Raw genomic sequence first — 15429 nt, 5'->3', positions numbered from 1 at the left:
AGGGAGACATCATCTCAATTGAGGTTCCCTCCTTTCAGTTTGTGTGTCAAGCTGACGTAAGACCAGTCATCATAGATCTTATTAGAAGCAATTGAATCTTTCCCAAGGGTAGGACAGTCACCCTCAAAAGGCAGGAACACTAAGGAAGACCAGTGACATTCTAGGTTTTCAATTGTGGAAGACTGAAGCCCTCTACTTTGTACGGTGGCACTAAGGTGGCAGTAAGGACTATGGACAGGCACAAGATAAGAGAAAGCCCTTTCACCCACTTCAGTCCTTCATGTTTCGTTCCAAGAGGAAGACTGGCAAGAAAGAGCAGGGCAGGAAGAGAGCACCTTATCGAACTCTCCTAAAACCAAAACCTAAAAACATCACTGCGGTATCATTTGCTTTTGGTTTTCTTTCTGTTTGCAGGAAGCTTTAGCTTTGTAATAGTTTGAGGTTTATTGAAAATTGTAAGGATGGTGCAGAGTCCTCTGCCCCATACTCATGTTTCTGTATTGTTTTAGTAGGAATAGTTGTACGTATTTTGTTTCTATATTATATATTGTATAAATTATTGGCTATATTATATTGTATAAATATAATATATTTGTATTTTTATAAAAATTTGTGGGGTTGGGGATTTAGCTCAGTGGTAGAGCACTTGCCTAGCAAGCGCAAGGCCCTGGGTTCGGTCTCCAGCTCAGAAAAAAAAAAAAAAAAGTCAAAAAAAAAAAATCTGGTTTTAGGGGCTGGGGATTTAGCTCAGTGGTAGAGCGCTTACCTAGGAAGCGCAAGGCCCTGGGTTCGGTCCCCAGCTCCGAAAAAAAAGAACCAAAAAAAAAAAAAATTTGTATAAATTTGGAGTTGTGAGAAGTAAGTAGTTCCCATCACTGTGCATAATCACTAACCAGGACACTAAAATTACAAAGTATGCGCGCCTCAAGATAGTGATGTCACCGCTTCAAAATACTGAAGTAAAACTAAAAACTATCATCATACTATCAGTAAAAGAGCCTTAGTTTATTTTAGACTAACAGTGATGCAATTGCCAGCAGATCTGAATATTAAAAAATATCTGCATTGTATGATTATAAGTTTTAGGACAGCCAAAGCTATGTAGTAAGGCCCTGTCTTTAAAAAAAAAAAAAAAGCCAAAAAACCACCAGCAGCAGCAGCAGCAGCAACAACAAAACCCAAAACAAACAAACAAACAAAACCCAAGCAGAAAGAAAACAAACAAAACCCAAGCAGAAAGAAAACAAACAAAACCCAAGCAGAAAGAAAACAAACAAACAAAACCCAAGCAAGCAGAAAGAAAACAAGTGGGGCAGATTTGTCCTATAAGAGGAAGAGAAAAGGTAAAACACTGTTCATTAGAATCCTTGGCAGTCCACTCCCAGTAGTGAGGCTGATGATTTCTTCTACTGAAAGATGTACACGGTGGGAGTCCATTAGCTTTGCTCAGACGCTCTAGACAGTTTTCACTGACCAGAGTAAGTTCAGAAGTTGACTATCAGTCTCCATTACGATGACCTCATGAAACATTAAGAGGCAGAGTTAATGAGAGAAGTTACCTAACACATGATTAATGTAAATCTTGCTTGTAAGGTAAAGTGTCATTGTACAGCTGACTGGTTCATGTACCAGAGCCTTGTAGAAGAATACGGTGAGAGAAATGGTGTTCTCTGTATCTAGAGATATTAACATGCTGTTTGGTTTTTAAGCAGAAGCAAAATATTAGAGAAGGAGTTGAATATAACTGAATAGGTTAAGAAATGGAAACTAGGTAGCTGGGCAGTAGCGACACACACCCGGCTTTGATCCTAGAGCTTGAGAGGCAGAAGCAAGTAAGTTTCTGAGTTCTAGGACAGCCTGGTCTACAAGTTCCAGAAGAGTCAAGGCTACACAGAGAAGTCTCTAAAATCCAAGCAGGGGGAGAAGGAAGAGGAAGGTGGATGGGTTGCTTATTATGATTATGTAAAGCAGTAGTTACAGCGTGCGCGTGCGTGTGTGTGTGTGCGTGCGTGCGTGCGTGCGTGCGTGCGTGTGTGTGTGTGTGTGTGTGTGTGTGTGTATGTATGTGACATGTGGGTGGTCTTTGATTTACTATAATTCAGCCTAAGATTTTGCTTTTATGATGGTGTAGAGATGGTAAGTGTCAGTAGGAACTGTGCTGGAGTCCGACCTTGCCCTGAGCTATCAGTGTGCGATAGGATAGGGTCCTCTTCAGTGATGCTGGGCAGGAACAGCTCCCAGTCAGCCATGCGCTTATGAGAGTAAACAGCAGTGTCCACAGTCCACGGTGTTGCTAAGCTAGGTTTTCAGTGACCTAGTATGTGCAATACATTTTTATATGTAGTGCTAGTCTACTTCTTAATGTCATCTGAGTCCATGCAGTTTTCCCCTTGATTCTCAAAACTGCCTTTCCACAGATTCACTTTTCACAGATTCACATACAACCCTAACATGATATTTGCTTTGTCTCTTGGATAACTTTAATTTAAAACAGTCTTCCCATATTTTTGTTATAGGCTAACTTAAATTTTTAAACATTTATTTACTTATTTATGTTTTATCTCCCCCCACCGTGTGTGTGTGTGTGTGTGTGTGTGTGTGTGTGTGTGTGTGTGTGTGATTAATTAGATCAAAAGGTAGCATGTAAGCATCTATTCTCTAGTCTCATCATGTGGGACTGAAGGATCAAACTTAGGTTGTTCGGCTCAATGGCAAACACCTTTACTTTACCTTCTAGCCCAGCGGTTCTCACCCTCCTAACACTTTAACCCTTTAACACGATTCCTCGCGCTACCTCTTTATTAAAGAAACTAAGTCACTAACAGTCTTCTGAGGCTACCTCCACGTCACGTTAACAAGTTCTTTGATTCCTTGTATTGCCGGTAAAGTCAGCCTTTATTTTTACTCTGCGAACTTCTATTATTTTGAGATGAGGGCTCCCTGTGTGCTCAGGTTGGCTGTGAACTTCTGGAATCAGGCTCTCAAGCAGCTATGAATTTATGTGTACCATCTTCCCCAGCTTTTTTTCTGTCTATCTTATCTTATCTATCTATCTATCTATCTATCTATCTTATCTATCTATCTATCTATCTATCTATCTATCTATCTATCTATCAATCATCTATCTATATCTATCTATCTATCATCTATCTCTCTATCATCTGTCTATCTATCTATCTATCTATCTATCTATCTATCTATCTATCTATCATCTATCATCTGCCTGTCTGTCTGAGATAGAGTCTGTGATTCTTTAATTTGTAAATACCAGGCCTGGCCTACTGTGTTCTTCAGTCAGTAATTTACACAGCCAGACACCATGCAAAAGTAAGGTCTTCCTTTAAGATGGCCGATATGCTATATTTTATGGTATGTCATCGTTAAAAGTGAGTATAAGTAAAAAAAATTATAAATGACATGATTATACATATCAGAAATCTCATAGGACCTATAAAAGTCAATTTTATAAGTGATTTTAGCATTCTATGTAGAAAAACTGTCTGTCTGTCCATCCCTCCATCCATCCACCTATATCTATCTATCTATCATCTGTCTACAATAACAGAACAATTTGTAAGTTAATTAAAATTTAAAGTGTCATTGAAATTCCAATGGCTATAAACAGGTCTAAAAGGATGCCGTGAGCACTGAGAATTATAAAGCATTGCAAGTTCCAAGAATGACCTATGAAGGGTAAGCTAGTGATGGGTCAGAAAAGTCCGCGTCATCAAAATGAGCTACTGCTCTGTAGAAGTGGTGTGAGTTTCATTAACATCTCCCCATAGACTTTGTGTGAAGAAATAGACAATCTAATTCTATAATTTTTTTTGAAATGTAAAGGACTAGCAAGAACTAAAATCACTGAAGGACAGCATTTGGAGAACTTTTCTTTCCCAATATCAATATTTCCCTTATGCCATAACAAATAAGACATTGTGGTCTTGGTCAAAGAATAGACATAGATCATAAACAGAGAGTTCAGAAGAAACTTGCACGTATGGTTTGCATCCCATTGGCCAGTCCAGTCCAGTGGGAGAAAGAAAACTTCACATGGATATGGGTATAGGAAGCAGTGAGCTCACACTTCCGCCTACTCCACTTACAGAAACTACTGAAATAAAATGTAAATGCAAAAGCTATAAAACTATCATATCTTTCTACATATAACAAGTTCCTCAAGATTTAGTGGACTGAAGACTTATTTGTTACTTGGTAGTTACTATGCGAAGAACTCTGGAGGGGCTTTGCTAGATAAGGTCTTCTTCGGGTTGCAGTCAAGATGTTAGGAAAGTGTAGTCATCTGAAGGCTAGGCTCAGGTTGGAGAGTTTCTCTAAAGTGATTTGTGTCCCATAGCTATAAGCCAGCAGCCTTGATTTATACAAGCTGTTGGCAGAACTCAGGTCTTTACCACTTGAATATGTTGGTAGGTCTACCTGGAAGACGGATTTGGCTTCCCTCTGGTGAGTGATCCAACAATGAGAACTAGGAAGAAGATATTAATGCTTTTTAAAAATTTTAAGACTTAAACTCTTAGGGTCAGTGCATCTCTGGAGCCCTGGGATAAGAGGCCGGCTACCACCCTTGTCTAGCACTGATGCAGTGCCAGGATCTCATGCATGTCACCTACTGATGGTCTCACACCTCCTCTCAGGTTTTTTCTGTTTTTGTTTTTCAAGACAAGGTTTCTCTGTGTAGCCCTGGCTGTCCTGGAATTCACTCTGTAGACCAGGCTGGCCTAAGCTTCAGTCTCAGAGATCCACCTGTATCTGCCCCCTGAGTGCTGGCGTTAAAGGCCTAGGGTTAAAGGCATGTGCCACTACCGCCGGGCCCCGTCTGATTTGGGAAAGATGATTACTTTTATTTTCACATCCAAGTTTTTAGTTTATTTGTCCTCTCAGAAATCCCCACAATATAGCAGACAGGTCACAGTGGATCTACTCCTTTTGCTGCATCTCACCTCCATTCACTTTTTGCCAGTACCAGAAATGGCCTTTGCAGTCTCCTGTTCTTATCTTCCTTTCCCTGTTTTCTGGAGGTCTTTTTCTTCTCATAAAGGCCATGTCATCTTGCAAGGCTGTGTTTAGGCTCATTCTTCTTTACACAATCTCAAGAATTATAGATCATGCCCCACCAACATAGGTTCAGAAGTCAAATACAATGATGATATATAGTGTGGCTTTGTATATTTTGGCTAACTTTTCCCAATTTTTTTGTCTTTGGTAAGGTTCCCAGGGTGAAGGACATCAGTGGCCATCTGTTCTCCCTGAAGCAGATGGTTAGGAACTTTCTGGTTTGTTACACTGCCACTCATGATGGTGGCAGTTCCCAAGATACCAAGGAGGCAATTAAAAAAAATGATTACAGCTGTGAAGTTTCCTTGTCTGTATCCCAGAGGTTCTGTTAGGTTGTCTCAGTTTCAGTTGATTCTAGCAATTTAAATTTTTCTTCTCTGATTTCTTTAATGATCTACTATTTAATTAGTTTATTTATTAGGTCTTATTATGTGGCCTTGGCTGGTTTGGAAATCACAAAGACCCACTTGCCTCTGCCTCCTAAGTTCTGGGACTAAAGGCATGTGTCACCTCACCCTACCTGTACTGCTTTGAAAAGCAATCTTTAAATATTTATGTGTTTTCTGAGGTTTGTTTTGCCGTTGATCTCTAATTTCATTTTATCTTGGTCTGAAAGAACGTGGGGAACTATTTCATTTGTTCTTATTTGTTTAAAGGTTGCTTTGAGTCCACAGTGTGTCAGTCCTTGAGAGGGTCCCCTGCACCACTGAGAAGAGTATGCGGAACGTTCTGTAGCTGTTGAATCAGGTCACCTGCGGAGTGAGTCAGCTCTGGAACTGCTTTGCTGATTTTATCTTGGAAGATGGATCTAGCTGTTGCTGGAGTCCTGAAGTCTCTCACTCTTACTGTGTGGTCTTTCAGTGTTTATGAAACCAGGGCCTCTAAGATTTGCTGTGTAACTATTTATAATAGTTATGCCCTGCTACTGAGTTTTCCCATGTGTAAGTATGTAGTGACACTCTTTATCCCTTAGGACTAGTCATGGATGGGAGTCTATGGTCAGATCTGACATTTCCTACACCAGCTTGTCCATGGCCTCCACTTCCTTGGTAATGTGACTTGTAACTGTTGCTTGGTTTTTAATGTCTTATAATCAAGTGAGTCTCTCTCTCTCTTTCTCTTTCTTTCTTTCTTTCCTTCTTTCTTTCTTTCTTTCTTTCTTTCTTTCTTTCTTTCTTTCGCATTTTTTATTGGATTTTTAAATTTACATTTCAAATGTTATTCCCTTTCTCTGTTTCCTGTCCATAAGCCCCCTATCCTATCCTCCCTCCTCCTTCTATGAGGGTGTTCCCCCTCCCCAACCACCCACCCCTTCCTGCCTCCCTGCCCTGACATTCCCTACACTGGGGGTTCCAACCTTGGCAGGATCAAGGGCTTCTCCTACCATTGGTGCCCAACAAGGCCATCCTCTGCTACATGTGCAGCTGGAGCCATGGGTCTGTCCATGTGTACTCTTTGGGTAGTGGTTTAGTCCCTGGGAGCTCTGGTTGGTTGGTATTGTTCTTATGGGAAACCAACCCTTCAGCTCCTTCAATCCTTTCTCTAACTCCTCCAGTGGGGACCCTATTCTCAGTTCGATGGATGGCTGTGAGCATTTGCCCTCTGTATTTGTCATGCTCTGGGAGAGCCTCTCAGGAAACAGCTATATCAGGCTCTTGTCAGCATGCACTTCTGGGCATCAGCAATATTGTCTGGGTTTGGTGACTGTATTTATATGGGCTGGATCCACAGGTGGGGCAGGATCTGAATGCCATTCCTTCAGTCTCTGCTCCAAACTTTGTCTCCATATCCCCTCCTATGAATTTCTTTTCCCCATTTTAAGAAGGACTGAAACATCCACACTTTGGATGTCCTTCTTGAGCTTCATGTGGTCTGTGGATTATATCTTGGGTAATTTGAACTTTTGGGCTAATATCTACTTATCAGTGAGTGCATACCGTGTGTGCATGCGTGTGTGTGTGTGTGTGTGTGTGTGTGTGTTGTTGTTGTTGTTGTTGTTGTTGTTTAATTGGGTTACCTTACTCAGGATGATATTTTCTAGTACCATCCATTTGCCTATGAATTTCATGAAGTCATTGTTTTTGATAGCTGAGTAGTACTCCATTGTGTAGATGTACCACATTTTCTGTATCCATTCCTCTGTTGAAGGGCATCTTGGTTCTTTCCAGCTTCTGGCTATTATAAATAAGGCTGCTATGAACATAGTGGAGCATGTGTCTTCGTTATATGTTGGGGCATCTTTTGGGTATATATGCCCAAGAGAGGTATAGCTGGGTCCTCAGGTAGTGGAATGTTCAATTTTCTGAGGAACCTCCAGACTGATTTCCAGAGTGGTTGTAGCAGCTTGCAATCTCACCAACAGTGGAGGAGTGTTCCTCTTTCTCCACATCCTCGCCAGCATCTGCTGTCACCTGAGTTTTTGATCTTAGCCATTCTGACTGGTGTGAGGTTGTTTTGATTTGCATTTCCCTGATGACTAAGGATGTTGAACATTTCTTTAGGTGTCTCTCAGCCATTCGATATTCCTCAGCTGTGAATTCTTTGTTTAGCTCTGTACCCCATTTTTTTAATAGGGTAATTTGACTCTCTGGCATCTATCTTCTTGAGTTCTTTGTATATACTGGATATTAGTCCTCTATCAGATGTAGGATTGGTAAAGATCTTTTCTCAATCTGTTGGTTGCCCTTTTGTCCTAATGACAATGTCCTTTGCCTTACAGAAGCTTTGCAGCTTTATGAGGTCCAATTTGTCAATTCTTTTTTTTTTTTTAAGGGAAATTAAGTTTTTTTTTTTTTATTAACTTGAGTATTTCTTATATACATTTCAAGTGTTATTCCCTTTCCCGGTTTCCGGGCAAACATCCCCCTCCCCCCTCCCCTTCCTTATGGGTGTTCCCCTCCCAACCCTCCCCCCATTGCCGCCCTCCCCCCATAGTCTAGTTCACTGGGGGTTCAGTCTTAGCAGGACCCAGGGCTTCCCCTTCCACTGGTGCTCTTACTAGGATATTCATTGCTACTTATGGGGTCAGAGTCCAGGGTCAGTCCATGTATAGTCTTTAGGTAGTGGCTTAGTCCCTGGAAGCTCTGGTTGCTTGACATTGTTGTACTTTTGGGGTCTCGAGCCCCTTCAAGCTCTTCCAGTTCTTTCTCTGATTCCTTCAACGGGGGACCTATTCTCAGTTCAGTGGTTTGCTGCTGGCATTCGCCTCTGTATTTGCTGTATTCTGGCTGTGTCTCTCAGGAGCGATCTACATCCGGCTCCTGTCGGTCTGCACTTCTTTGCTTCATCCATCTTGTCTAATTGGGTGGCTGTATATGTATGGGCCACATGTGGGGCAGGCTCTGAATGGGTGTTCCTTCAGTCTCTGTTTTAATCTTTGCCTCTCCCTTCCCTGCCAAGGGTATTCTTTTTCCTCATTTAAAGAAGGAGTGAAGCATTCACATTTTGATCATCCGTCTTGAGTTTCGTTTATTCTAGGGATCTAGGGTAATTCAAGCATTTGGGCTAATAGCCACTTATCAATGAGTGCATACCATGTATGTCTTTCTGTGATTGGGTTAGCTCACTCAGGATGATATTTTCCAGTTCCAACCATTTGCCTACGAATTTCATAAACTCGTTGTTTTTGATAGCTGAGTAATATTCCATTGTGTAGATGTACCACATTTTCTGTATCCATTCCTCTGTTGAAGGGCATCTGGGTTCTTTCCATTTTCTGGCTATTATAAATAAGGCTGCGATGAACATAGTAGAGCACGTGTCTCTTTTATATGTTGAGGCATCTTTTGGGTATATGCCCAAGAGAGGTATAGCTGGATCCTCAGGCAGTTCAATGTCCAATTTTCTGAGGAACCCCCAGACTGATTTCCAGAATGGTTTTACCAGTCTACAATCCCACCAACAATGGAGGAGTGTTCCTCTTTCTCCACATCCTCGCCAGCATCTGCTGTCACCTGAGTTTTTGATCTTAGCCATTCTCACTGGTGTGAGGTGAAATCTCAGGGTTGTTTTGATTTGCATTTCCCTTATGACTAAAGATGTTGAACATTTCTTTAGGTGTTTCTCAGCCATTCGGGATTCCTCAGCTGTGAATTCTTTGTTTAGCTCTGAACCCCATTTTTTAATAGGGTTATTTGTTTCCCTGCGGTCTAACTTCTTGAGTTCTTTGTATATTTTGGATATAAGGCCTCTATCTGTTGTAGGATTGGTAAAGATCTTTTCCCAATCTGTTGGTTGCCGTTTTGTCCTAACCACAGTGTCCTTTGCCTTACAGAAGCTTTGCAGTTTTATGAGATCCCATTTGTCGATTCTTGATCTTAGAGCATAAGCCATTGGTGTTTTGTTCAGGAAATTTTTTCCAGTGCCCATGTGTTCCAGATGCTTCCCTAGTTTTTCTTCTATTAGTTTGAGTGTGTCTGGTTTGATGTGGAGGTCCTTGATCCACTTGGACTTAAGCTTTGTACAGGGTGATAAGCATGGATCGATCTGCATTCTTCTACATGCTGACCTCCAGTTGAACCAGCACCATTTGCTGAAAATGCTATCTTTTTTCCATTGGATGGTTTTGGCTCCTTTGTCAAAAATCAAGTGACCATAGGTGTGTGGGTTCATTTCTGGGTCTTCAATTCTATTCCATTGGTCTATCTGTCTGTCTCTGTACCAATACCATGCAGTTTTTATCACTATTGCTCTGTAATACTGCTTGAGTTCAGGGATAGTGATTCCCCCTGAAGTCCTTTTATTGTTAAGGATAGTTTTAGCTATCCTGGGTTTTTTGTTATTCCAGATGAATTTGTAAATTGTTCTGTCTAACTCTTTGAAGAATTGGATTGGTGTTTTGATGGGGATTGTCAATTCTTGATCTTAGTGCATAAGCCATTGGTGTTCTGTTTAGAAGTTTTCCCCAGTGCCCATGTGTTCAAGGCTGTTCTCTACTTTTTCTTCTATTAGTTTGAGTGTATCTGGTTTGATGTGGAGGTCCTTGCTTCACTTGGACTTAAACTTTGTACTGGGTGATGAGAATGGATCAATTTGCATTCTTCTACATGCTGACCTCCAGTTGAATGAGCACCATTTGTTGAAAATGCTCCTTTTTTTCCACTGGATGGTTTTAGCTCCTCTGTCAAAGATCAAGTGACCATAGGTGTGTGGGTTTATTTTTGGGTCTTCAATTCTATTCCATTAATCTACCTGCCTGTCTCTGTACCAATACCATACAGTTTTTATGACTATTGCTCTGTAATACTGTTGGAGGTCGGGGATGGTGATTCTCCCAGAAGTTCTTTTATTGTTGAAAATAGTTTTCACCATCCTGGGTTTTTTTGTTATTCCAAATGAATTTGCAAATTGCTCTTTCTAACTTTATGAAGAATTGAGTTGGAGTTTTGATGGGGATCACATTGAATCTATAGATTGCTTTTGGCAAAATGGCTATTTTTACTATATTAATCCTGCCAATCCATGAGCGTGGGAGGTCTTTCCATCTTCTGAGGTCTTCTTCAATTTCTTTCTTCAGAGACTTGAAGTCTTGTCATACAGATCTTTCACTTGCTTGATTAGAGTCACACCAATGTATTTTTTTTTTTTTTTGGTTCTTTTTTTCGGAGCTGGGGACCGAACCCAGGGCCTTGAGCTTCCTAGGCAAGCGCTCTACCACTGAGTTAAATCCCCAGCCCCACACCAATGTATTTTATGTTACTTGTGACTATTGTGAATAGTCCCTCATTTCCCTAATTTCTTTCTCAGTCTGTTTATCCTTTGAGTAGGGGAAGGCTACTGATTTGTTTCAGTTAATTTTATACCCAGCCACTTTGCTGAAGTTGTTTATCAGGCTTAGTAGTTCTCTGGTGGTATTTTTGGAGTCACTTAAGTATACTATCATGTCATCTACAAATAGTGATATTTTGACTTCTTCCTTTCTAATTTGTATCCCTTTGACCTCATTTTGTTGTCTGATTGCTCTGGCTAGGACTTCAAATGGTATATTGAATAAGTAGGGAGAGAGTGGGCATCCTTGTCTATTCCTTGATTTTAGTGCGATTGCTTCAAGTTTCTCTCCATTTAGTTTGATGTTGGCTACTGGTTTGCTGTACATTGCTTTTATTATGTTTAGGTATGAGCCTTGAATACTGATCTTTCCAAGACTTAACATGGAGGGGTGTTGAATTTTGTCAAATCTTTTCTCAGCATCTAATGAGATGATCATGTGTGTTTTTTTTTTTTTTTTTTTTAGTTTGTTTACATAGTGGATTATGTTGGTGGATTTCTGTATTTTGAACCATCCCTGCATCCCCGGGATGAAGCCTACTTGATCATGATGGATGATTGTTTTGATGTGTTCTTGGATTTGATTTGCAAGAAATTTTTTGATTATTTTTGCGTCAATATTCATAAGGGAAATTGGTCTGAAGTTGAGTCTTTGAATTGTTTAGGTATAAGCATAATTGTGGCTTCATAGAAGGAATTAGGTAGTGCTCCATCTGTTTCTATTTTGTGGAATAGTTTGTACAGTATTGGTATTAGGTCTTCTATGAAGGTCTGATTCGGCACTAAACCCATCTGGTCCTAGGCTCTTTGGTTGGGAGACTTAATAACTGCTTCTATTTCTTTAGGAGTTATGGGACTGCTTAGACAGTTTATCTGATCCCGGTTTAACTTTGGTACCTGAAATTGTCCATTTCCTCCAGATTTTCAAGTTTTGTTGAATATAGGCTTTTGTAGTAGGATCTGATGTTTTTTTAAAATTTCCTCAGATTCTGTTGTTATGTCTCCCTTTTCATTTCTGATTTTGTTAATTTGGATACACTCCTTGTGCCCTCTGGTTAGTCTGGCTTCGAGTTTATCTATCTTGTTGATTTTCTCAAAGAACCGGCAAGCTGCTAGTGTATGCTCTTTCCAGTTTGTTTTTGGAGGCACTCAGAGCTATGAGTTTTCCTCTTAGCTCTGCTTTCATTGTGTCCCATAAGTTTGGGAATGTTATGCCTTCATTTTCATTAAATTCTAAAAAGTCTTTAATTTCATTCTTTATTTCTTTCTTGACCAAGTTATCATTGAGTAGAGTGTTGTTCAACTTCCACATATGTGGGCTTTCTGTCATCTTTGTTGTTATTGCAGACCAGCCTTAGTCTGTGGTGACCTGATAGGATGCATGGGATTTTTTTAAATCTTGTATGTGGAGTCCTGTTTTGTTGCTGATTATATGGTCACTTTTGGAGAAGTACCATGAGGTGCTGAGAAGAAGGTATATTCTTTTGTTTTAGGATGAAATGTTCTATAAATATCTGTTAAATCCATTTGTTTCATAACTTCTGTTAGTTTCTCTATGTTTCTGTTTAATTCTGTTTCTCTGATCTGTCTATTGATGAGAGTGGTGGGGTATTGAAATCTCCCACTGTTATTGTTTGAGGTGTAATGTGTGCTTTGAGCTTTAGTAACGTTTCTTTTATGAATGTAGGTGCCCTTGCATTTGGAGCATAGATATTCAGGATTGAGAGTTCATCTTGGTGGGTTTTTCCTTGATGAATATGAAGTGTCTTTCCTTATCTTTTTTGATAACTTTTGGTTAAAAGTCAATTTTATTCGATATTTGAATGGCTACTCCAGCTCATTTCTTAGGACCATTTGCTTGGAAACTTGTTTTCCAGCCTTTTACTCTGAGGGAGTGTCTGTCTTTGTCACTCAGGTGTGTTTCCTGCATGCAGCAAAATGCTGGGTCCTCTCTTTGTATCCAGTCTTTTAGTCTATATCTTTTTATTGGGGAATTGATTCCATTGATGTTAAGGGATATTAAAGAATAGTGATTGTTGTTTCCTGTTATTTTTGTTGTTAGAGGTGGAATTATGTTTGTCTGGCTCTTTTCTTTTGTGTTTGTTGCAAGGAGATTACTTTCTTGCTTTTTCTAGGGTGTATTTCCCTCCTTACATTGGAGTTTTCCATCTATTATCCTTTGTAGGGCTGGATTTGCAGAAAGATACTATATAAATTTGGTTTTGTCATGGAATATACTGGTTTCTCCATCTATGTAAGTTGAGAGTTTTGTTGGATATAGTAGCCTGGGTTGGCATTTGTGTTCTCTTAGGATCTGTATGACATCTGCCCAGGATCTTTTGGCTTTCATAGTCTCTGGTGAGAAGTCTGGTGTCATTCTGATAGGTTACTTGATCTCTTTCTCTTACTGCTTTTAATATTCTTTCTTTGTTTTGTGTGTTTGGTGTTTTGACTATTATGTGACAGGAAGAATTTCTTTTCTTGTCCAATCTATTTGGAGTTCTGTAGTCTTCTTGTATGTTTATAGGCATCTCTTCCTTTAAGTTAGGGAAGTTTTCTTCTATTATTTTGTTGAAGATATTTACTGGCCCTTTAAGTTGGGGATCTTCACTCTCTTTTATACCTGTTATCCTTATGTTTGATCTTCTCATTGTGCCCTGGATTTCCTGGATGTTTTGGTTTAGGAGCCTTTTGTATTTTACATTTTCTTTGATGGTTGTGTCAATGTTTGTATGATATCTTCTGCCCCTGAGATTCTTTCTTCTATCTCTTATATTCTGTTGGTGATGCTTATGTCTATGACTACTGATTTCTATCTCCAGGGTTGTGTCTGTTTGTGATTTCTTTATTGTTTCTATTTCCATTTTTAAATCCTGGCTTGTTTTGTTAAATTCCTTCACCCATTTGGTTGAGTTTTCCTGTAATTCTTTAAGGGATTTTTGTGTTTCCTCTTTAAGGGCTTCTACTTGTTTACCTGTGTTGTCCTGTATTTCTTTAAGGGAATTATTTATAGCCTTCTTAAAGTTATCTATCATCATCGTGAGATATGATTTTACATCCAAATCTTGCTTTTTTGGTGTTTTTGGATATCCAGTATTTGCTTTGGTGGGAGAACTGGGCTCTGATGAAGCCAAGTAATCTTGGTTTCTGTTGCTTAGGTTCCTGCATTTGCCTCTCACCATCAGGTTGTCTCTGGTGTTAGCTTGTCTTGCTGTCTCTCACAGGGGCTTGTCCCTCCTGTAAGCCTGTTTGTCAGCACTCCTGCAGACCTGTTTTCTTTCAGCTGGATTTTGGTACAGAGAGGTGTACAGTTCAGCAACAGGCACAAGCGCAAACCAGAAGGGTCCTGTCCCAGACTGCTCCAGGTTTGTATGTCCTGAGGGCTCCAGGCAGTTTGCTGGGAGCAGGAGAAGTTGGTCTTATCTCTGCTCTCAGGTATCAATCATCAAGTGAGTTTCTTAAAGACAAAAAGTCTCTAGGTCTTGTTTCCTATTCCCATTGGTTTAGTCTGCCTTTTAATTGGTGCCTTAAGCTTTTTACATTGGAGGTTACAAATTGGAAGGTTTGCTGTTACTTAAGATTCTGTTTACTCTTCTGCTTGGCTAGTTTATCTGTAGCTCTTTTCCTCTTCTCCTGGTAGCTAGATGTTTGCTCTGTTCTTCATTCCCAGTTCTCCCAGGATTTGTGTTCATCTGTTGTTTTCATGAAATACGTTCTTCTTGTGTTCTTCAGTATGTAACTTTCCAAATTTTTACTGTGTATAGTAGTCCTTTAAGAATTTTCTAGAGCCATGTGAGGTTTCACACACCTTTAATTCTAGAACTGAGGGAGCAGAGGCAGACAGATCTCTGAGAGTTTAAGACCAGCCTAGCCTACACAGTGAATTCTAGGCCAGCCAGAGCTTCATAGTTGAAAAAAATTCTTTTGCAGTTCTGGTTAATCATTAAAAATTGACTTAATTTGTGCTTGTATAAGACTGTCTAATTTATGTATTAGACTGTGCTTAATCCATAAAACCATTTCTAGTTACAGCCATCTTGGTTGCTTCTTACTTGTAGGGCTGGTGTCCTTCCATGCTTTGCTGGCTTTTAGAGTTGCTGCTGACAGAGCTGGGTCTTCTCACACTGTCTCTCTGTTTGTTCTTTTTGACTTTTAGTGTTGCTTCTGTGTTTTGTATTTTTTGAATCTGAGTTTTGATGTATCATGAAGAGTCTTCTCTAGTCAGGTCTGTTTAGGGTTCTCATTGTTTCCTATATTTGATTGTTTCTTCTCGGTTTGGAAAATTCTCTGCTATAATTAGATTTGATTCACCATTTGATTTGTGTCTGAGCTCCTTCTATCCCATGACTCCCTAGGGTTAGTCTTGTTAATATATAGATTTCTTGGAAGTTTTGGTCATGTTTATTCTTTTCTTTTCACATGTCTGTGTGTAATTGTTTTGTGACTTGTCTTTATCTCTGAGATCTGGTTTTCTACTTGGTTGCATGTGTTGATGATGCTGTCTGCTATGCTTTTCCTCTCACTGCTTGATTCTTGATTCTCACTACTATAATTCTGTTTGCTTCTTGTCAGCATCTCAATATCCTTGCT

At 39.8% G+C, this 15429-nt stretch overlaps 1 protein-coding gene and 1 non-coding gene across 11 annotated transcripts in view; both read left to right on the top strand.

Moving 5' to 3' along the window:
* Shld2 (shieldin complex subunit 2) overlaps positions 1-15429 on the top strand; it is a 91266-nt gene that overhangs the window by 27087 nt on the left and 48750 nt on the right.
* On the top strand, positions 3272-3398 carry LOC120097585 (small nucleolar RNA SNORA15). Its single transcript, XR_005495155.1, has one exon. It is a non-coding gene; the product is annotated as a small nucleolar RNA SNORA15 (small nucleolar RNA).

Source organism: Rattus norvegicus, chromosome 16, assembly GCF_036323735.1.
Source record: "Rattus norvegicus strain BN/NHsdMcwi chromosome 16, GRCr8, whole genome shotgun sequence".
Classification (NCBI taxonomy): domain Eukaryota; kingdom Metazoa; phylum Chordata; class Mammalia; order Rodentia; family Muridae; genus Rattus; species Rattus norvegicus.
This window is presented reverse-complemented; position numbering and strand designations above follow the sequence as displayed.